Raw genomic sequence first — 24141 nt, 5'->3', positions numbered from 1 at the left:
TATGAAACATGAAAGAATTACTTTCTATTACATTCAACCTAATTGGGTCAAATACGGCATAATTCAAGAGTATCTACAGCACAAAAGAGAATTGGAAATTTTGACAAAGTTGAATATTTCCCATGTTTAAACACTTGTCTACATAGCTAAACATTTAATTATTACAATAGTTCAAAATCAGTGCTGAAAATACTTTACCATTCTATTAATCACATCTACAGCATCTTGCTTTGAGATTCAAAACATGCTCAAATTTGGCTTGGGAAATTCTTAAGATTTTGAAATTCTTAAGATTTGCTAAATTTGAAATGGACACACACACATATATGAAACAACTCCCTGGTCTATACAGCCAAGCTTATTCAGAAGTAATTTAATCCTGTCCTCCTAAAAGTCAGATCAAATCATTGGTTCTGAGACTTGTATCCCCAAAATCACCTTAGGGAAATAATGGAGATTAATAAATATAGATACTCTTGCTATTATGTCAGAAAGATAAGACCTCAACAACTAAATAGAACCCCTTGCCATTTGTAAGAAAGGAAAAGAGAGAAAACAAAAATCTATGAAAAGAAAAACATTTCTGTATGAGGTGGAAAGTTCTGGGGGAAAAAAATTCTTATGTACAACATTCTGATACCAAGAGACTCTTATTATGGATAACATCTCATCTCTAAGTAAGGTAGCCCCATATCTTGCCTGATTTACTACCTAAAACAAAGCTAAAAAGGAACAAATGGCATAGTCCAGATCTCCAAATGTCAGGATGACAAATGTTATTTCTCTGTTTCATAGGACAAATCATTGATGCAGAGAATAACAAAATTTCAAAAGCACTCTGGCATGGTATCCTGAAAAGAAAATAAAGTAGAACAGTAAATCCTATCTTGAAGTAAGAGCCTGTATCACAGCACCAACCTGAGACACAAAGTGAAGCTGGGGGACACTCAGAAAGTGGAGAAAAGAATCTTTCTTTGTAGCAGCTAAATCTCAGATATGGAGTTCATGCCTTATGGGTGAAGGGTAAAGTTAGAGAGGTGGAGTTTTAGTTAAGATGTAGAATTTTCTAGAACAAAGCTATTCCTTCCCCAGTATAAACCACTACTTCATAGTTATGAGAATTTTAAGCTCTGGAAAGACATTTAACTTCCTTTTACTTACGTTTCTTAATCTATAAATAAGGGTGATGATAATATTCTTTATTTCATAATAAAGTTGACACAAGGATTAAATGAATTAATATTCATAAGGTATTTAGAATTGTAGCTGCACACAGAACTCACTAAAAAGTGTTTGCCATTTTAAAAAAGTCTTAGACTTTTAAAGGAATCTCAAGAAGTCAGGAGACCAGTTCAGTTCAGTCGCTCAGTCGTGTCCGACCCTGCGACCCCATGCATCGCAGCACGCCAGGCCTCCCTGTCCATCACCGACTCCTGGAGTTCACTCAAACTCACATCCATCGAGTCGGTGATGCCATCCAGCCATCTCATCCTCTGTCGTCCCCTTCTCCTCCTGCCCCCAATCCCTCCCAGCATCAGTCTTTTTCCAATGAGTCAACTCTTTGCGTGAGGTGGCCAAAGTACTGGAGTTTCAGCTTTAGCATCATTCCTTCCAAAGAAATCAGGCGGCCAAGCTATTTACAATTAAAAAAAAAAAATCTTCATATGAGCTAACTGTGTGGTATAACATTCTACAGAGCATTCACATATATTACCTTGTTTAATTCTTCCTGCCATATATATTTTTTTAATTTAGGTATCAATCATAAAGGAAATCATTCCTAAATATTCATTGGAAAGACTGATGCTGAAGCTGAAGCTCCAATACTTTGGCCACCTCATGCAAAGAGCCAACTAATTGGAAAAGACCCTGATGCTGGGAAAGATTGAGGGCAGGAGGAGAAGGGAGCAACAGAAGATGCAATGTCTGGATGCCATCAAACTCAATGGACATGAGTTTGAGCAAACTCAGGGAGGTGGTGAAGGACAGGGAAGCCTGGCACGCTGCAGTTCATGGGGTCATGAAGAGTCAGACACAATCAGGGACTGAACAACAATGACAAATAGTTGATTTACAATGTTTCAGGTGTGCAGAAAATGATTCAATTATATATATCTACTTTATATTAATATAATAGTGGGTATATGTTCATAACAAGCTTCTAATTTATCCCTCCCCTCCATTTCCCCTTTGGTAACCATAAGTTTGTTTTCTATGTCTGTGAGCCTATTTTGTAAATAAGTTCATTTGTATAAATTTTTTAGATTCCAAATACAAGTATTTTATGTCATGATATCTGTCTTTCTCTGTCTGAGTTACTTTACTTTTACTTTACTTTACTTTACTTAAAGTATGATTATCTCTAGGTCCATCCATGTTGCTGCAAATAGCATGAGTTCATTCTTTTTTATAGCTGAGTAATTTCATTTCATTCAATACTTTTACAAAAAAGTATTTAATTCTTTTTTATAGCTGAGTAACTCCATTGAATACATGTATCACATCTTCTTTATCCATTCATCTGTGGATGGACATTTGGGTTGCTTCCATGTCTTGGCTATTGTGAATAGTCTATATATTACTGATTTCACTTTATTAAGAAGTAAAGAAGTCTTCTCAAGATCATGTGACCAATGCATGCCCTCTATGAATAATAGCAGCAAGTTGAGTCCTTTTTTCAACTTTTATTCATCTTTGAATTCACTTTTAATTTGGTGGTTTATCCAGGTTCCATACTCTTGCTTGACCCACTTCTTTCTCCTCTTTATTTCTCCAGACATTGCAGGAAGCAGTGTCAGGATAAGGAAAAGGAGACAAAATATAAATTCAAACCTGCCAAGTTTTAGCATCTGATTTTGGCAGAGTCACAAGACCATAACCAAAGTGTTTGGGCATTTTTCTAAATTACTTTAAGCAGCATAAATAGTTCATCTTCTTTTCTGTCAGTCATCTTTTCATACCCAGCATAATTACAAGGTTTTCTCCTACAAATATCACTTTTTAAAATAATTTATGCAACTGTGTATAGCTCAACTATGAGTTTAAGGAAAATTTTTATAAATGCAAGTACTTAATGTTAATTTATATATCTCCCAATGATTAGTTTAGTGTAAATAGTTTGAGGTTCTCTGTTGTATCTTAAATGATCAAATATGATAATGTCTACATGTAACTGGCTAAAAGGTCACTTCAGGACAAATAGTCTAGGCAGAGCCTAAGAAAAATGTCAGCGAAGGCCCCAACAATCCAAAGAATTTCATTATGATGAGTAAATGAGCAAAAAGTCTGGGTAATTTATCTTCATAAACATGAAGCTATCATTTGTTCATTTATAAATAATAACGAATCTCAAATATGTGCCAAGCACTATACTAAGCATGACATACTCTATGAAAATAAATAGATAAAGACACAGCCCTGCTCCACAACAGTGTATAGTAACAGCATTAGATTTAGTCCAGGGAGGCAGGGGACATGTTTCTGTACAAGTGAGGGTTGTGCTGAGCTGTGAAAGGAGATTGTGCAAAAAAATGAAAGAAATAATATTCAAAGAACCTGTGGCAGAAGGGATGGAAAGTAGCTGGAGCCAAAGAAGCAAGTGGAAGCAGTCCTGGCCTAGGAAGTCACACTCGTGACTTCTTTTTTTAATTCCAAGGGCACTGGGGGACTTAAGCAAGAGCAGGAAGTTGGGATGGGCTAGGATGACACTGTCAGCCTTTGGAAAGTCTGTCTAGCAACTGTGTAGCTAGATCAGAAAGAAGGAAATTGCAGTGGAGTGAGAGGTGGTGACAACTTGGAGTAGAAGGGGTGAAATGGAGGGGAGAGGTTATTTATAAGAAGTAAAACTGATAGGAATAGATGATGAATTGGATATGGACTTATTTTATAATGTGTATCTTGCACTAAGAGGAGAGCATAGCAACCCACTCCAGCATTATTGCCTAGAGAACCCCATGGACAAAGGAGCTTGGCAGGCCACAGTTCATAGAGTCACAAAGAGTCGGATACAACTGAAGCAACTTAGCATGCACATCTTGCACTAAAATCGCTGCCTGGCACATAAAAGCACTTCATGCCTATTTGTGGAGTAAACGTTGAATGAGTTTATAAAAGGAGAAAAATGAGGTGTCAAGGATGACTCCTAAGAGTCTAGATGGCATATCTTAGATAAGTGATGATGTTTATGCAGAACTAGAATCCCGGAGAAGACCAGGTTCTGGGTAAGAGTGTATCGGTTTATTTTTAATCTCACTGTTTCTGAGATGGCTGTAACTTATCCACAAGAAATGCCAAGAAATGCAAGGAGAGAGGTAATCTGAAGCCGAGAGAAGAGGTCTTACCTACAGATATAAATAAATGTGAGAGTCATTTACTTGGAGGAAGAGATTGAAGCTATAAGTATAAATGCTATTGCTAAGGGACAGACCAGAGATTAAGATGGTGAGCAGATGCAGGACCAAGCTTAAAGAAGCTCTACAACCATAGAGAAACATCACGGAGAAGGAGTTGGAAGAGAACTCAGACAAACAAAAAAGCAGGTACAAATAGTATCATGGAAAGCAAGCTAAAAGACCGTTTCAAGAAGGCAAGGACCAACAATATCGAATACAATTCAAAAGTTACATATGATAAAAACCGAAAAACATCCTTAGCAATGAAAATACTCAGTGACTTTTGAAAGAGCTATTTCAGAGAAGTGATGGGACCAGAGTCACATTAAATTGGATAACTGTTTAAGTGTTAAGTGAGGAAAAGGAGACATTATATATAGTCTGGTGGAAAAGAAAAATAGCATGGTGGCTACATGGGAAATAGGGAGGGGTCAAGTGATTAGATATAGACCAAAGAGAAGCATTTAGCTACCATGAAGAGGCTGCCTATATAACAGAGATAAGAGATAATCAAATGTGGAGGTATCCTGACGAAAGTCAACTCTGAGTAATGACAGTGTTAGAAACGCTCTCAGCAGGAGTTTTTAGCATATTTGGGATATCAAAATATAGGAGTGGACAGAATGATCAAGAAGGCAATAGAAAATAGCCCTGGGGAAAACTTGCATCATATATTTCACTCATACGATCTAAGCAGAAACACTGTTTGAAGTTTTCTAAAATTGTTCTATTAAGGGGGGAAAACAGTTTAAATTTATTGTCCACTTCCATATGCTTTTCATATGCTGCTACTGCTGCTGCTGCTAAGTCGCTTCCGTTGTGTCCGACTCTGTGCGACCCCAGAGACAGCAGCCCACCAGGCTCCCCTGTTCCTGGGATTCTCCAGGAAAGAACACTGGAGTGGGTTGCCATTTCCTTCTCCAATATGGGAGAAGAGTAAAAATGAATGAGAATAACTATTAAAGACTGAATCCATGCATATATCCAACACTCCAAATATAGGGGGATTGAGTGATCTGGAGTTGGCGGATACTGCACCTTTGGATAAATTTATTTAATCTAGGTACTCTTTACACCACACCAGTCATCCTGCTTCTCATTAAAATACATATCAGTATTTGAAAAAACTATCTGTAATTTCTAAAGCAAGGGCTGTACATGACTGCTTTGGGGGGAAACAGTGAGACAGACACCAGAAGAGATATTCTAGTCAAAGGAGAATAAACAGACACCATCACTTCTCACCTTTTTCCCTTGATAGTCTGGATGAATGGACTGATGGATGGACAAATGCATCAGTGGAGAACAGATGGCTTCATGTTAAGAGTTTCTGTACATGTACTAGAACTTGACATCTCTATAATGGTAAGATGGATTGCACAGAAAGTAATTCAGCCTTTCAAGGGGCTTAACCCCTGCAGGCCACCCACTCACTTCCAGGTAGGGACTAAGTGTACCACAGCCTTTCCCATCGGGGCAGTCTTTGATGTATCATCCACATGAGTAAACGATCTGAATTATTTGGTTGCTCCTCCTATGCCCATATGTTGATGGTAAAATTAAGGTTTAATTTTAGGGATAAGAAAAAATGTTCTCATATGTTACAGGCTGGTTTAACAAATATTGCTGTATTGGGAGACTGAGCATGCGGACTCCATGGACTATGACTCTGGACACGAGTACATGAAGGAGTACTTGCCTTTATACTTGTCCCTTATCTATCTATCTTCATCATCACGGTATCCTGAAGAGGAGTGGCTTTGCCAGGGCAGGATTTGGGCATTGCGGAATACCCTGGGCTAATACCAATGAGTTACAGTTTATCACATTAAAAACCAAGCATTTGCAAAGATTTTAAATTAGAATTTTAAATATTTCTGATGATAAAAGGGAAGTGAAACATGTTCAAGCCTCAGAAATTGAGTGTCAGCAGAATAAGGGGACAGACTTAGAATTATTGTCCCCTTCAATGAATCAGTTCAAAGGAAAGAAGCTGTAAACTAAAAGTTCCTTGATCATGAAAAATGTAACTGCTATATAATATACCTCAAAACTTACTGCTCTGTCTCTTGCCCTTTGAACTAATTGCAAGAAAATCAAGGGCAGCAGGGCCGGGGTTGATTTTGAAGTCATTCTGTGGTAATTTAAAGTAATTGGGAATTTTTTTACGACAATTGCTATAAAGAAGAATATATAGCTTTACTATTCCTTGTGACAGTTCTTTGAATTACACCTCCAGAATAAGAAGTATGAGACATGCTGATAATTTATAGCAATATACCCATTCCACCACCATGGGCTGGCATTACAAATGAGAAAAGGGAAAAAAAAAGACTCTGAGCAAAATGTGCAGTGCCCATGAGTGCTCTTATCCAGTCCAGCCTCATTCCTACCCAAGTGCACGTCCACACAATTCTAAAGCAGTCCTTCAAAGCAAGTCTGCATCTTGGAGCCAAATGGCAACTGAATCCTGAGTGCTACATGAAATGCTTTAAAGCATGCAAGAAATCTTAATTAGTAAAGAATTGGGGGGGGGGGGGGAAGTGTTCTATTAATAATTAGGGAAAATCGAAGCACGATGACAAATGCTTTGAGCGCCTGTCTCTGAGATGCTTGCTGGGGGTATAGAGCTTGTGAGTTGCTGCCTTCTTAGCTCAAATTGCATTTGATCTCAGGAAGGGCTCTTCAGAGGAAAAGCATATAAAGATGTTTTCAGTATCTCCTCTGCCCTTCAGTGTCCCTGCTGTGTGGGCCCTGCCATAATTAGATGCTGGCTTTTAGTGGGACGCTTTGAGTGTTCAATTAGGTCTCCTTTCTTCCTTGCAGTCCTGTTTTAATATGAATGAACACAAAACCAATTATCTTTCAGAAGCAGGTTTTTGAATTGCACTGACAGTCTTCCTACATGTTTGACAACCATCGATGCTGCCCTTAATTCAGATGTAGGGGAGGGACAAAAACTAATGGCCCAAATTTCTTTTTGAATTCAATGAAAATCATGGTGGTTCTCCCTCTCTAAACAGTGACAGACCAAAGCCTTGATATTCCAAGGATATTCCACAGGCCAGCAGTAGCATTACCTGTTCAGTTCAGTTCAGTCGCTCAGTCATGTCCGACTCTTTGCGATCCAATGGACTGCAGCACTCCAGGCTTCCCTGAGACAGGCGCTTAGTGACAAATAGATTCAAGGGATTAGATCTGATGGACAGACTGTCTGAAGAACTATGGACGGAAGTTCATGACATTGTACAGGAGGCAGGGATCAAGACAATACTCAAGAAAAAGAAATGCAAAAAGGCAAGATGATTGTCTGAGGAGGCCTTACAAATAGCTGAGAAAAGAAAAGATGCAAAAGGCAAAGGAGCAAAGGAAAGATATATCCATCTGAATGCAGAGTTCCAAAGAATAGCAAGGAGCGATAAGAAAGCCTTCCTCAAAAAAATAGAGGAAAACAATAAAATGGGAAAGACTAGAGATCTCTTCAAGAAAATCAGAGATACCAAGGGAACATTTCATTCAAAGATGGGCACAATAAAGGACAGAAATGATATGGACCTAACAGAAGCAGAAGTTATTAGGAAGAGGTGGCAAGAATACACAGAAGATCTATACAAAAAAGATCTTCATGACCTAGATAACCACGATGGTGTGATCACTCACCTAGAGCCAGACATCTTGGAATGTGAAGTCAAGTGGGTCTTAGGAAGCATCACTATGAACAAAGTTAGTGGAGGTGATGGAGTTCCAGTGGAGCTCTTTCAAATCCTACAGGATGATGCTGTCAAAGTGCTGCACTTAATATGCCAGCAAATTTGGAAAACTCAGCAGTGGCCACAGGACTGGAAAAGGTCAGTTTTCATTCAAATCTCAAAGAAAGGCAATGCCAAAGAATGCTCAAACTACTGCACAATTGCACTCATCTTGCACACTAGCAAAGCAATACCTGAAAGCTCTTTAAAAATCAGAATCTGGGGCCCCACCTCAGACCTCCTAAATGAAAATCTGCACTTGGATGCTGGGTGATTTGGATGCACATTAAAGCTTGAGAAAGACTGATCCAAAGTCATCAAAATATTTGTGGTAATACACAATATTTAGGGAAAAATCATCCTCATTAAGAGAAATTTAAAAAAAAAGAACAGTGTCCTTACTTTGTCTCCTCACCAACACAATGAACATTAAGTAGAGTTCTAGCAACTTTTAAAGAAATAATCAGAATATAGTTGGTGTAATGGACACCTGTGAGACCCACCAGGACTTCCGATTCTCTCTTATTCTCATTACACAGAAGGAATGCCTATCCTTGCCCCTTTAAACTTGGACCTGGCTGGGTGACTTGCTTTGGGCAATAAAATGTGAGTGGAAAGTGTAAGCAGCTTTTGGCAGGAAAAAGGCAAAAGCCTTTAGCTGGAAAGAGCTCTTTGCAGGAGGCACCTCTTTGTCTTGTCACTAACCTTAAACCAGGCACCCCTAATTCTCTATTTTTCACTGGCTCAAGCACATCTTTCAAATCTTTTAATCATATGACACCTTGACTAACTCGTTAGTTCTTTCTATACATCTAAGAAGTAGAAATGAAGAATAAGTAATGAACAGATGACCAGATCTCCTCCCTAGCTTGTGCGTCCCTAATCTCCAGAACAAACTGTGTGACAAAACAGTGTGGATGAGATAACATCTAGAGGAAGATGACAAGAAGTCACCAGCCTGCGTGCAGTGGAGGATGGTGTCTGACCACCGCCCCGCCCCACCCCCATCTCAAGGATCAACTGAGATTCCTTCCCTTCTTCCCCTTAAAATCTTCATTGCCAAGAAGAATCTGGGGATGCTGAGTCCACCTTTTGCCCAGATTGCCAGCATTCTGATTAAAGGCAACCTTCCTGTCTACCGCTGGTGAGTATTGGTTTTGCAAGCAGCAAGCCTTGATTCAGTAACAAAAGGACACCCACTGCTTCCACGTGAAGGCACTGAGGAGCTGTTGCACCATTCTCCATGCTTTCTCTTTCGCTGCCTGAGTGTTTGTGGAAGCACACTTTGACGTGGAGGTGCTGTTAGATAAAAGAAAGTGGAGAAACAGAAAGAGGGGAATGGTGTCATTTTGTTGTCTCCTCATGAAAATAGTGAACATAAAGTACAGAGAGCAATATTCAAAGAAATAAGGTCAACCATAACTCCTCCAACACATGGAGGGCAGTAGCTCTCAGAGAGATGCCTTGGCCTTCAGCAGATTTTATGTGAGTAAAAAACAAGCCTCTGAGATGTTTGGGTTTTATTATTGTAGCTTAACTTCGTCTCTTCTGATGGAACTGGCAACATAGAAAAGAAATGAGGTAGAGAAGAGCAATCACTGCCCACTAGCAATGGAGAGTTAAAAATTTAGAGGCATAGTCCAGCCCCCACTCAAAGCCATCCATGTCACTGTAATGCCAGTGTAATTGGGAAATGCTTTACAACCTTCAAATCTGGCAGAGAACAGCTGCAGGATGCAATATAATATCCTGAGTTACATCCTATAGAAGTGAGACGATAATCCATTGTTTAGATGAGAATGCAGAGACTCTAATTCTGAACTTCTTTTCCCTAAAAATACCCAAATTATGTGATTTGGTATTCGTTGCAAATTTTACCCATCCATTTATGACATGGTTAAAAGCATCCACAGGTTTTGAATCAAGCGAGGATAACACTGGAGATGATTCATTTCCTTTAGAACATGACAAAGCTAGACAGCATATTAAAAAGCAGAGATATCTCTTTGCCAACAAAGGTCCATCTAGTCAAAGCTATGGTCTTTCCAGTTGTCATGTATGGATGTGAGAGTCGGACCATAAAGAAGGCTCAGTGCTGAAGAATTGACACTTTTGAATTGGAGTGTTGGAGAAGACTGTTGAGAGTCCCTTGGACTGAGAGGAGAACAAACCAGCCAATCTTAAAAGAAAACAATCCTGAATATTCATTTAAAGGACTGATGCTGAAGCTCAAGCTCCAATACTTTGGCCACCTGATGTGAAGAGCTGACTCATTAGAAAAAACCCTGATGCTAGGAAAGATTGAAGGCAGGAGGAGAAGGGGACAACGGAGGATGAGATGGTTGGCATCACCAATTCAATGGATATGAGTTTGAGCAAGCTCTGCGAGATGGTAAAGAACAGGGAAGCCTGGTATGCTGCAGTCCATGGGGTCACAAAAAGTCAGACATGACTGAGTGACTGAGCAACAATAGAACATGAACATGCCTGGATAACAAGAGTCCAACGATACTGGTTTCATTGATTATTCTTTATCCATCTCTCATTGACTTTTAACAGAGACAGAAGTTAGCCTGCAGCATCCTCTCATTTTTTCAAAGCACTAAATGACTGTGCCATCATTAATGATATCAGAATGTTTCTGATGGTGTCACAGGAATCTCTCTGGGCTCAGATGATCTAATCTAGAGAACCTCTGGAGTCAAGCTCAAGAACACCACTGTAGGTATATTTGCAAAATGTCTACTGACATTATGCAGGAGAAATTTTTAAGCACTGTGCAAAATGCTGTATTTGAATTCATTGCTTATTGTTCATAGCCAAAGGACACCATACTACAATTAAAACACCTAGGCAGTAAAGAAAAGAAACTATCAGATGTCTGCTCCATCAGGCGATGCCATTTGATGAAGAAATGTTGATATAGGAAAGAGAAATACAAGAAGATAAAGCAAGTGTCAGTAGTTATTAAAGAAATTTATATCATCAACTTGAGTAGGTTTAAACATAAAATATATCATGCTTATCCACAACAAACCATAATGAGAACTTTAAGGCAAAGCACATGATTATTTCATCCAAGTCTTGAGTTCAAATTTTCCCTGATCAATACAACAGAAAAAGATTAGACACAAATCAAGGATTTTGTTTTAGGTGTGATAATGATAGTGCAATTATATTTTTAAAGAGAAGAACTTATCTTTTAAAGGTATGTTAAAATATTTCAAAATGAAATAGTTAGGGGGCCTAAGCTTTGCTTCATCATAATCTGCATGGAAGTGGGGTGAAGTGAGTGGCTATATAGATCAAACAAGACTGGCTAATTCCAATGATTGCTGAGGCTATGTGATGTGTATATGACATTCATTACATCCTGCTCTCCACTTCTGGGAATATTTGAAAATTTGCAGAAGAAACAGTTAAAAAAAAAGTTTAAGCAAACAAACCAAGGCCTGTGAGCTAACAGCTTGCCATGCCAAGGCCTTGACACAAATTGCAGTGGGACAGCAAAGGGAAAATAGTGCTTACAAGAGAGCCAGTCTCCTTGTTACTTTACCTGCCTGCCCCCCACTCAGCATTGTTATTAATTAAGTTTAATCAATTACAATAATTTGCATTTGATAGCTGGACATTTCTGGGACATTTCAAAGGAATACCCACTGATGGGGGAAAAAGGAAGAGTTTTTCTAATGAGCATTTAAAGCTTGTTTCTCTGAGCTGCCTTACCCCATGTGCCCTCTCCTGGTCCCTTCTCCTGTAGTTGAGAACCACACTGGCTCTCAACTTAGGCATGTCTTTTATTGATTTTTTTACATTCCAGATGAGTCACATTCTTTAAATTCAATCAGCATGTATTATAAGTTTAATTTTCTAAACTTTCTTATACTTACCCAAATTTCCTCAGGCTCCCAAAGTGAATTAGGTATACTTCAAATTTCATCTTAATCATGCTTCTCTTTGAAAAAGAGAGAAAAATTTCATGGCTCTATGGAAGATTTGTTTTCCTCTCTCTCACAAGAATTTACAGAATAGCTAATGGTAGTGGTGGGGAGGGGGATGTTGTTCTTTAAAACATCATAAACCTGCAATATTCAGAAGACTTTGAAATTGTTTACAGACTAGAATCTGAAAGAAATCTATAGCAAGGGAGAATAGTAACCTGATGCTTTCTCTTCTTATAATATTTTCTACAAAGAATAGAATGGGAAAATAATTTGGACACCTAAATATTAATAATCAAGTAAATCAGTGTAGGAATTAACAAGAACCAATCAGGTTGGTGTCTTCCATCAGGTAAAATTTATAGTTAAGTACCTAGTAGTAAAGAACCTGTCTCTCAGTTCAGGAGATACAGGAGACAAGGGTTCAATCCCTGGGTCAGGAAGATCCCCTGGAGAAGGGGATGGCAACCCACTCCATTATTCTTGCTTGAAAAATCCCATGGACAGAGGAGCCTGGTGGGCTACAGTCCAAAGGGTTGCAGAGACTTGGACACAATTGAAGTGACTTAGCATGCATGCATCACTTAAAGTAATTAATTTATATAGAGAAAGAGTAATCAAGAAAGGAATTCCCTCACTTACAATGTTGGTCTGAAATATTTCCTAACCATCTAAACATCCTCTGCACAAATCCTCTGATCCATCAAGCAGTATAAGCATTTCAGAAAAGTTTTTGGCAATATCTACTAAACCTGAAAACATGGATATCTTCATTACCAAGCAATTCTACTAAGTATACATCCAACAGAAATGAATACATTTCTTCACCAAACACATGTACTAGAATGTTACAGCAACACTTTCATAATAACTCTAAGCTGGAAACCACCCAAATGGCCCTAATCAGTAAAACAGACAAATAAATTGTGGAATATTCAAACAGCCTCAAGACAGAAACTGATGGAAATCATCAGTCTTACAGTTATCAATTTCCCTATTTTCAGAAAACGTTGTTGACAAGCTGGTACAACTCTCAAGACAGACAAAAATACCTCATTTTTCCTTACTTATTATCATAACACTTATTTTGTCATTTTAGGAGTCAAAGTGAACATGTCTTTAGTATGTTAATTCTTAAACACATATACTACAGAACTTTTAAGGCCATTCTATTAATAGTTTAAGACAGCCAAATTTCTTCATTGAAATTAGTTTTTTCTTACATCCCCACTGAACCAGAGTAAAAAGGTTCTTAGAGACATAAACCCATACATAAGGAGAGAGTGAAGAAGAGAAGAAAACAATAAAATACTGGATGCTACAAGGGAGATGGCCATGTAATAACTGATTCAGTAGATGGAAGAAAGCTAAATTCCCTAATAATAGAGAAAATTTTGAAATAACCTTATTTATGCCACAGAATTCTTGCAAGCTCAGGATCTAGAAGCATTTGATACCTCTAGAACTGGGGAAAAATTAGGGAAAGGGGTCTATAATTTTTAAAACTGTGGGAAAACTCCAAACCAATAATTAGATCCTCTAATCTACATTGTTGGGCAACTTTCATTCCCTGATCTTAGCAGAAATTTTTAAATTTAACATTTGAGGCACTCTGGCTAGAAGATGCTATGCACAGTTGAAAGCATCTGCAATTTAACTGAATGCATATTCATCACCAATTCTGAAAGCAAAAACTGCAACTTTACTTCTAGAATTCCAGTAAAGATATGTTTGTATTTTGGGTAAGAGAATGCAAAATTCTCTCCTAGAGAATCAGTCCAGCACAAGAATAAATACTGAAAGACAACATAATTCAAAATCTCCCCCACAAAGAACCCACCCAAGCCACCCAACATAAACAATAATATCAACAAGCCTCACACATAGGGGAGTATTTTCATTATTAGAGATAGTTCCAGTTGATCAGAAAATCCTCTAACCTAGAAGTTAGAGTACATAAACTCAACTTTGAGGAAAGAGAGACTATGACAGGAAAGGGAAATCTTAAATAACCATTTTCATTAGCATTCTCAAAGAGATGAAAGAAGATACTATAATGCAAACTGGATGCTTTAAAAAAAAAAAGTGTTTCTAGGGAATAAAAAAGAGTTCATGAAAGATAAAAGACATGAGAGCAGAAAAGAAAAACCCAGTAGAAGCATTAATCGGTTAAGAAGAGGAGACTTCCAGAAAGTAGAGCAAAAGATCCAAAGATAGAAAATAGCTATAAAAAGATAAGAGAATCAGGAATAATTGTTCCTCTGATACAGCCAAATAATAGGTTTTCCAAAAAGAGAGAACAAAAAAAACTTGGAAAGGGAAAGAAATTACCAAAAAAAAAAAAAAAAAAATGACTCAACCTGAATTGCCAGATTGAAATGGCCACTGAGTGTCCAGAACATTGGATCAAAAAACACTTGTATCAAGCTGTAACTTGGCTTTTAAGAACATTGGTGACAAAGAGAAAATTACACATGTTTCTGCAGAGTGAAGTAAAATGGGGAAGACTGCACCATACAGACAGTGTAAGAAATCAAATGACTTTGGTCTAGACTCTCCATAGCAACCCTGAAAATAAGACAATGAAGAAATAAAATCAAAATTCAGAAGGATATTGATTTCCAAAATAGAATTCTATACCCAGCCAAATTATCAATCATTATAGAGATAAGATAAAAACATAAAGGCATTCATACTTGTCTTTTAAAAATGTATATTCCTCCCACCCTTTCTAAAAAATCCGCTAGGGATGTGTGCTAACAAAACAAGAAAGCATGAACAAAAAAACAAACAGACATTTGTATCAGGAAACAGGGGACCTAACCCAGTAGAGAGGCAGAGAGAGGCAAAAGGAATACTCAAGACAGGGAAGAGAGATCCCAGGGTGTCAGTCATGCACAGAGTCACATGCCAACCAGTCCAGGCTAGAGGAGCACCACTCCAGAAACAGATAGATATCCAAAGGTTCTAGTTCAATTTGCCTGATGACATAACACCCATAAGGCTGGCACTGATGACCTCTATCCCCTATTTGTCTTGATTATGCACTGGAGAAGCTCCTGCTTTCCTCCAAATGTGCTGCACCTCAAAGCAGGCAAGTTCACTCATTTTTCTGAGAGAAATGTTCTGTCTTTGGATAAACCTGAGACTTGTGAAATAGGCTACAGTAACCTTAAAAGAAGAAAAAGCACTCTATTCCCTCTGACTACCTATTGGCTATTCAATATTAGTCCTGCTAGATACCCCCTTTGGAGAAAGCAATGGCACCCCACTCCAGTACTCTTGCCTGGAAAATCCCATGGATGGAGGAGCCCGGTAGGCTGCAGTCCATGGGGTTGCTAAGAGTCGGGCACGACTGAGCACCTTCACTTTCACTTTTTACTTTCATGCATTGGAGGAGGAAATGGCAACCCACTCCAGTGTTTTTGCCTGGAGAATCCCAGGAACAGGGGAGCCTGGTGGGCTGCCATCTATGGGGTCGCACAGAGTCAGACACGACTGAAGCGACTCGGCAGCAGATACCCTTTTATATGTGTAAGTCCTATTTTCCCCAGGACTCAATCAGAAGCTGTATACTGACTTTTCTGAGAAAGGACTCTTGGAAACCATAAAGCTGCCTGAAGTCAGTGAATCAGGAACTGTTGATTTCTTCTCCTGGAGCCTTCATCTAAAGGCAATAAATTTGTGTGGGCTACTCAGCTTTTCCAGACCAAGCAATATATCATTTAGATAAAAATACACAGAAAGTAAATCATCTCTTAAAGAAGGAAATGAGTCAGGCAAAGACAGATAGTGGTTACCTGGAAAATAGGAGACAGGATGAGACTGGATGCCTTTGAAGAGGGACATATCTGTAGCTCAGATGGGTAAACAATCTTTATGTAAATTCATGCATTTTTAATTTTATCTAATGGTATATATACATATATATATATGTTGTTGTTCAGTTGCTGAGTCCTACCTGACTCCTTTGCAACCCCATGGACTGTAGCCCACCAGGCTCCTCTGTCCATGGAATTCTCTAGGCAAGAATACTGGAGTTGGGTGACATTCCCTTCTCCAGGGGATCTTCCCAACCCAGGGATCAAACTTGCATCTCCTGCATTGTCAGGTGGATTCCTTACCACTGAGCCACCAGGGAAACCTGTATATATGTATACAGGTGTGTATTATACTTTTATGGTTAAATTTTACAATAAAAAATTAAATCACAGAGTAAAAATAATTTATAATACAGTCTCACAGATATAATCCCTTTCATCACAACAGTGTTTCCATGTGTGCTTGTGTGCGCTTTGTGTGATCTTTTCAATTATTTTGGCTTTATTTTGTTATTTTTTTCACTTAACAACACACTCGACTTCTCAAGACAAAATACATCCATCTCTTTTAAAGCAGTATATGAATGTGCTATAATTTATTCCAGTATTCTCAGTAGGCAACTTTCCATCTTGAAGATTTCCCCCTCTTGAAATGGAAATAAGTATATCTTTCCTTTTCCCTTTGCTCAAAAATACAGTAAAAACTGAAAAGATAAAATTATAAAGCATTGAGAACTCAGTGGAAGGTAAGAACACTGGAGATGGCTCTGTTCCACTCATTGAGTGAGATGACTGTTAGCATTAGTTTGCTTTTTTTAATTGTGATTTTATGTCCATACTTTTTTGGGGGGTTAAAGTGTTGTGTTTATTATTGGGATTATACAATCTCAACAATTAATGTTCTTAGAAGAAACATCTGTTATAATATCTACTTTATTTGTAATTATTGTTTTGGTATTCAAATGATACAAAATGCATAGAGAAGCTTAAGCTCTCCCTGTCACCATCACCACCACAATACTTTCTATTCCCACTGCACCCACTCTCAAGGTAATGAGTAATAATAGTTTGGTATATATCCTTCTATACAGTTTTTGATGGAATTTTGTCTTTTAAAGAAGAGAAACTATTCACAGGACAAATTGTTCCACACAGCCTCTCTGGAGGCTTCTTAGCATCAGAAATAATAAGAAGCCTGATGTTCAGCTGGCACAACTGCAGAAACAAAGGGACTGGATAACCATCTTGTTCTTAGAAGTGCTTGAGATTCTTTGCTTTTTCCTTTATATATCCATCTACTGAAATCACTATGCAACTATGCAGTTTTCTATTAACAGATCCACAGGGCCCAATTTCTTTGACAGGGACCATTTGAATCCATTCAGGAAATGTTTTACTCCCTTAAACCAACTCAGACTCCAGAACCCTGGGGACCAAGTTTCTCCCCAGCCTATATAGAAAAGATGGCAACTGCCAGCGACCCCCACGCCTAGGCTGGCTTCAAATCAAACAGTCTCTTCAGTAACCCAGATACCTTTAATTGACCATCAGGGCCTTTTACAAAGCAAAGCATTCACAGGAAGACATCGCTTGCTCTTTATGCCAAAGCAGCACAATGTCCTTCTTGAGTGTTTATTAAACTGGCACTGAGTAAACCCTTGAAGCCCCAGATCATGTCCATAACCCCAGTTCAAACCTCTTCTCACCCCAGATCCTCTCTTGTTCCCACCATACTCTTCCCTTGATTCTTTCTGAAGTTAATAAACGGGTTAATACCTTATAAGAAATAAAGAATCAAAACAGACCTGAAAATCTTGCCAAATGGCCAGAGAATTAAGCTGGATCTAAGATTCCCAAAAATTGATTAGGATCACTCATGCAGTGGTCAGAATAAATTCATACACCTTTTTTTTCTCTTTATAGATCAAATGGAAAAATGCAAACATTACTCAGAGGATGGGGGTGAGGGGCAGAATTTTTAAGGTTACTTCCTAAATCCTAATTCATCCACTGTTTGGAAACTGTATAATAAGCAGGATTAGCCACAAAGCATCCCTTCTCTAGAATCTGGTGAACAAAAACCTAAACATTTTTAGCCAAGAACATAAAATTTCAAAACTATGTTTCCTTAAAACAAAATGCAATTAACAACTTTAAAGATATTCACCCATTTAATAATCAAAATTGGAAAAACAAAGGGATATATCATGCTTCATTCATTTGTCACTGTTTTCATACCATGCCATTTTCTTTTCTATTACTACCATACTCAGATTGTGTTTTCCCAGTATTTTATCATGATGTCTACTGGCACCCCACTCCAGTACTGTTGCCCGGAAAATCCCATGGACGGAGGAGCCTGGTAGGCTGCAGTCCATGGGGTCGCTAAGAGTTAGACATGACTGAGTGACTTCACTTTCACTTTCCACTTTCATGCATTGGAGAAGGAAATGGCAACCCACTCCAGTGTTCTTGCTTGGAGAATCCCATGGACGGAGAAGCCTGGTAGGCTGCAGTCCATTGGGTCGCGCAGAGTCGGACACGACTGAAGCGACTTGGCAGCATGAATAAATTATTAATTATTTGTATTGCTGCCTCAGATTTACTGAAGTCACCACAGTAATATCTTCTGGTACTATGTGAAATATGAAGCTAGTAACAAATAATCAAGTAAGAAAGGAGTTTAAATATCCTTCTTTTCTGTAGAAGTCCCTCTATTTCAGGGTGTTATTTTCACTGATCCATAGAACACAGCTTGGCCATCAGGCAATGAAACTGAAACCACTATATCGTCTATCGGTAGCTAGCTATTCTTAATTTTATTTTCAAAGTGGGAATTTGAGGTTTCCATTTTACCTCTTCAAGAAATACATCAAAAATAGATCTTCTGTAGGGAAAAAAGTATAAGACATTTCTCAAAATAAGATCTATTTGAATTATAATAATACCAGATCTATTTGAATTATATATTACAGTCCTCTGGTGGGAGATGAAAAAGGTTTTCCCTTCTATATCTATGAGATCAAGGATCATATTTCAGTCACTGACAGTACCCAGCACAGTTCTTGGCACATAGTAAGCAAGTAATAACTGTGTGATAAATGAATAAAATTAAATAAAGGGATGAATTAACATTAAAGATAATGTGCAAACAATATAACCTTCACATATTGCATTCAAAAATGAATAGATTTCTGATAAGACATGAGTATCTTAGCCAATATAATATTTTATTAATCTCTAGTTTATTAATAATTCAATCATTAATTGTTTTATTACAAACAGGGGCTTCCCTGGTGGCTCAGCTGGTAAAAAAATCCACCTGCAATGAGAGAGACCTGAGTTCGATCCCTGGGTTGGGAAGATACCCTGGAGAAGGGGAAGGCTACCTACTCCAGTATTCTGGCCTGGAGAATTCACAGTCCATGGGGTCTCAAAGAGTAGGACAAAACTGAGCGACTTTTGCTTATTACAAAAAGACTAAATGTTTTCTGTAGCTTCCACTGCCTTCTATACAGCATGAAATAATTTATATCCATATGGAAATAATCTCTATATTTTCCTTTTGCACTCTTTCGACTGAAAGAGGGAATTCAGAAAATGTTGGCAACCTGCCTCAATATCAGAGAGTAATAGTAAGGGGAAAGCTAGCCCCTACCTGCCAGATGGTTATCAGAGACTAGGAAGAATAGAGAGATCCCAATGTATCTGGTGGGTGGACAAACCAGTTTCACTGTATTCAAAGACATTTTTGGCTGACAAATAACCTTTATGTGCGTGCATGTGCGTGTGTGTGTGTGTGTGTCACACACAGTCAGATTAATGGTGAGTCAGGAGGCAAGGAAATGCATGATATGGTAACACTATACACTAAGTGGGCTTCCTTGGTGGCTCAGATGCTGAAAAATCTCCTGCAATGCAGGAGACCCAGGTTTGATCCCTGAGTAGGGAAGATCCCCTGGAGAAGAGAATGGCTACCCACTCCAGTACTCTTGCCTAGAGAATTCCATGAACAGAGGAGCCTGGCTCATTCCATGGGGTCACAAAGAGTCAGACATGACTGAGAGACTAACACACATACATTCAAACATTTTCCCATTTGGAATAATCTCAATGAAAAATGGAAATTTATTCTCAAATAGCATTGCATTTTCAGTCAAGAAATAAGTATATATATATAACTATTTAATAGAATTATTCAACAAGTTAATAGAGGTCAAATTGAACAATGATCACTGTGCCTGGATGCAGAAATAATAACTGCTCTTATGAAATAGAAGGTCCTGGCTGTTTTTTTCCTTCTCTCTTAAGGAAGTTTATAATGATCTTTGTTGTTATTCTGTTTATAAAGTAGAGAGAAAAGAGCAATAGAGAAAGACAAAGGGCTAGAACATCACCAATTATTTTCAGTTAGGCCACATATGATAAAACTCAAACACTTCAGATGTCCTAAGCATAGAATAGTAGTTAGAAAGCAAAAAATTTCAGGGACAATCAGTGCCAAAAATTGAAGTAATTTAGAATTTCCACAAGTTCTACATGAAGTTAAAATAAAGAGAAGATGGGGGTAAAAAATCAGAAAGTATAAAGAGAAAAAATTTAAAGGGAGGAGAGATGAAAGGGAGAAAGATAAGCAACAAAACATCATATTTATGTAATGAAAAAAAGGAAGAAAAATAAATGAATGGCCCAAGTTCAGTCTGAAGGATGTTTCTTCCCACAAATCTCAGCATGTTCTAAATAGAAAAGTTTGTTATTATTTGTCTTTTCTAAGACATAAGGGAGATCACTGTATAAAATAAAAATCATTCTGCCTTACCTGCATTCTCATAAAACTTTTATAAAGCAAAAATACATTAAAAGTACTTTAGAAAAAAATTACAAACTATTACAATTAAGATGAAAATACATTAAAATATGCCTCTACACATAATTACACACAGTATATACATTACATAACAAAAACACATCACACTGAAGCAGTCATAATCCATCCATCATATGTCCAGTAGTTTCAAGAATATGTAATTAATTGTCTTACAACACACACAAAAAAACCATTGGCAATTATTTCAAGCATAGAATTTTTTATGAGTTATTGTAGAAATATTTTACCAATTAACATAAAATAATAAATAATAATTCAAAAATTATATTGAAGTGTTCTGAATTAGAACACATTCTAACAAGTTGGCAATAGTCTGCTTTTGCAATCTGCTTTTCATCTCTCTAAAAAATAAATTGCTCCTGCATAAACAATATTTCAGTAACTGACAGAGCTGGCAGCTAGGCTCAAGACAGCAGGGATATTAGCAACCATGACTGATAGCAAAATTGGGGATTGCAGAGAGAGGAGAAAGTATACATTCAAATTTAAGGAGTAGCTGTTGTATTTCAGATTCCTTTAAAAAAAAGTGACATGACATATTGAGGTCACCATTGATTAAAAAGATATATCTACAAGGAAGGCTTTCACCTACTCTGAAATCTTCAGGGAAACCCCTTGGAGACATGCTGGCCTACCCCTTCCTGCTACGGGCACACAATGGGTACCTATGGCTAAATTCCTCTAATCTGGCTTCACCTACTGGGTGGTGTGGCCAATTAGTGAAGGGATTTGAAGACACAGTCCTACTGAATGTAATGCCAGTATGAAACCTCAAACCCACCAGCATAGAGTTCAAAGAACAAGTCCTAAAACCTTGATGTAAAACCCCTCATTCAATTTTAAGTTTTATTCATCAATCTCTTCTCAACTATATTTACTGGTATAACCTTCTGAATATCATCTTTCAGTTAACTCCATAACAAAACCTATTCTGAAAATACAAGAGATATATATTTCATTTCCTAGGCTGCTTTCTCAACACATTTTTCTCAGAAATTTTATTATATACCTTGTCTTGAAAAAGAGATGGTCTACTTATTAAATGGAAGTGTGAAAAACAATATATTTTCCCAGTCTCCCAAAGGAAAGCGCTCCTCCCTACAAATTTGTAGAGATTTCAATTATTTATTATCTAACTTAAAACTGCTGCTGCTGCTACCGTTAAGTCGCTTCAGTCATGTCCGACTCTGTGCGACCCCAGAGATGGCAGCCCACCAGGCTCCGCCGTCCCTGGGATTCTCCAGGCAAGAACACTGGAGTGGGTTGCCATTTCCTTCTCCAATGCATGAAAGTGAAAAGTGAAAGTGAAGTCGCTCAGTCGTGTCCGACTCTTAGCAACCCCATGGACTGCAGCCTACCAGGCTCCTCCGTCCATGGGATTTTCCAGGCAAGAGTACTGGAGTGGGGTGCCATTGCTTTCTCCGATCTAACTTAAAAGGGTGTGTTCAAATTCAGTATGTGTAGCAGAGACTACTAGCTGTCCCTCAATACCCAGCCTTCCCTCCTTCCCCTACTAATAACCCTTGATTTAAACTGGGAATATGATACAGAGTTAGGGCTTCCCTATGGCTCAGTGAGTAAAGAAATTGCCTGCGATGCAGGAGATTCAGGAAACATGGGTTCAATCCCAGGTCAGGAAGATCCCTTGGAGAAGGAAATAGCAACCTATTCCAGTATTCTTGCCTGAAAAATCACATGGACAGAGGAGCCTGGCAGGTTACAGTCCAAAGGGTCACAAACAGCCAAACACAACTGAGCAACTAAGCACACACATGATACCCAGTTACACGTTCTCAGCTGCCATCACAGTTAAGCATGCCCTTGTACGTGCATTCTGCCTTTCAGGATGGAAAGTGACAAGTACAACTCTGAGAAGCTGTCATCTTCTTCCTTTCAACCTCTCCCTACTTTTCATTCCTTTACAAAGAACAGTCAACTCATATAGGGTGACTGTATATATATATCACTGGTTTCCCAAGACATTCTTATTTGCTCCTGTTCCAGGGTTTTTTGGTCACCCTGATCTGAGACCATTAGATGGAAATTGAATTAAGGGTGGCTGAGTTACAAAACAGAAAGAGCATTGCTAGTTGGCCTTTGTTAGAGCAGCTAAAAAGGGAAGCAATATAAAATAAACAGAAAAAAGTCAGAAATCTTTGTTCAGTTTCAGAATAAGACACAGTTGTTTCCTTCTATTGAGATGTTTAGCACAAACAATTTTAACCAAGATAGGTTTTTGTTTTTTTTTTAATGTTTGGACACTTAAAAAGAAGGGGAAAAAAGCCAGTGGTTAAAGGTGGTCCCACAAAAAAAGAGTAGTTTTTGTCTGAAGAAAGCCAAGAAATCTTCTTGGATAAGATAGCATTTAATCTGGTCTTTACATAATAAATATGAATAGGTTTTCAAAAGGCAGCAAAATGATTTTAGATAAGGAGATTAGCAGGAGCAAAGATATAAAGGTAGCAATATGAGTGACATTTTCAAGAAATGACTTGGTGTACTATCAGGTAGGTAGGATGTGGGAAAAGCTGAAACAAGTGTTGTAACTGGGATTCAATTTCAGATAAATATGAACGCTATTCTGAGAGGTTTGGAGTTCATTCTGCAGGAAGTGTGAAGCCAATAAAGGTTTCTCTAAACCTTCACTAGAAATGGCAAAATGAATTCAATATATATAAATTCAAATATTTTCAAAAATATACTACAGTGTTCATATCATGCAACTGAAAAGATATGGTTAATGAAGGGAAATAATTAATGATATGTGGAGAGGTGTTTTCTAAACAACAAATACTTGTCTCTATCTTCATTTTCTGTTATGTCTTGGCCTTTTCTTACCCCCACCCCCCTTTTCAGTCAGCTAGATTATTCTTTGCTTCTAAATTTCAAAAGCCAAGACCTTGGGAAATTCAAACTTGAGGAAGAAAAATAAATAGATTTGGGGGAAAAAAAGCAGGAAGAGAAGTCAGTCTAGAGCCTTCCTTTACCAAACTACAAACACACCAAGATCCTAGTAGGTCTAGGAGAAGAGAAAGAAAGAATATTCTTCTTTAGAACCAAGATGCTGATTGGTCCCTGAGAAATGTCTGTCCCCAGAGTGCCCAGGAAATTCTGTGAGAGCTCAGGGTAGAAGGGCCAGTTGCCCCTTTCCTAAGTAGAAGAAAACAGGAAACCCTCAGATAAGAAACAGCAAATAAAAAAGAAAAGACCAGAAAAAGTTGGCCAGATTCTCTATGCAGCATCAGTCAATGAGCACATCCAGTTCAGCAAAACTTGCAGCTTCACATGAAGTGAGTAAGAGAAAGGAAAAAATACAGCAGAGAGAAAGATGAAAAACTCCACAAAGACACA

The 24141-nt window shown here is 38.1% G+C and overlaps 1 long non-coding RNA gene across 2 annotated transcripts in view; it reads right to left on the bottom strand.

The window, feature by feature from the left end:
* Positions 1-24141, bottom strand: part of LOC129630075 (uncharacterized) — a 223677-nt gene that overhangs the window by 1844 nt on the left and 197692 nt on the right. Inside the window, exon 7 of one of the 2 annotated variants that reach the window (XR_008703501.1) lies at positions 919-1009. The exons of the other annotated variant lie outside the window; for it this stretch is intronic. This is a non-coding gene — a long non-coding RNA (uncharacterized LOC129630075). The remainder of the gene's footprint in view (positions 1-918; positions 1010-24141) is intronic. 2 annotated transcript variants of the gene reach the window in all.

This window comes from Bubalus kerabau, chromosome 1 (assembly GCF_029407905.1).
Source record: "Bubalus kerabau isolate K-KA32 ecotype Philippines breed swamp buffalo chromosome 1, PCC_UOA_SB_1v2, whole genome shotgun sequence".
Taxonomy (NCBI): domain Eukaryota; kingdom Metazoa; phylum Chordata; class Mammalia; order Artiodactyla; family Bovidae; genus Bubalus; species Bubalus kerabau.
This window is presented reverse-complemented; position numbering and strand designations above follow the sequence as displayed.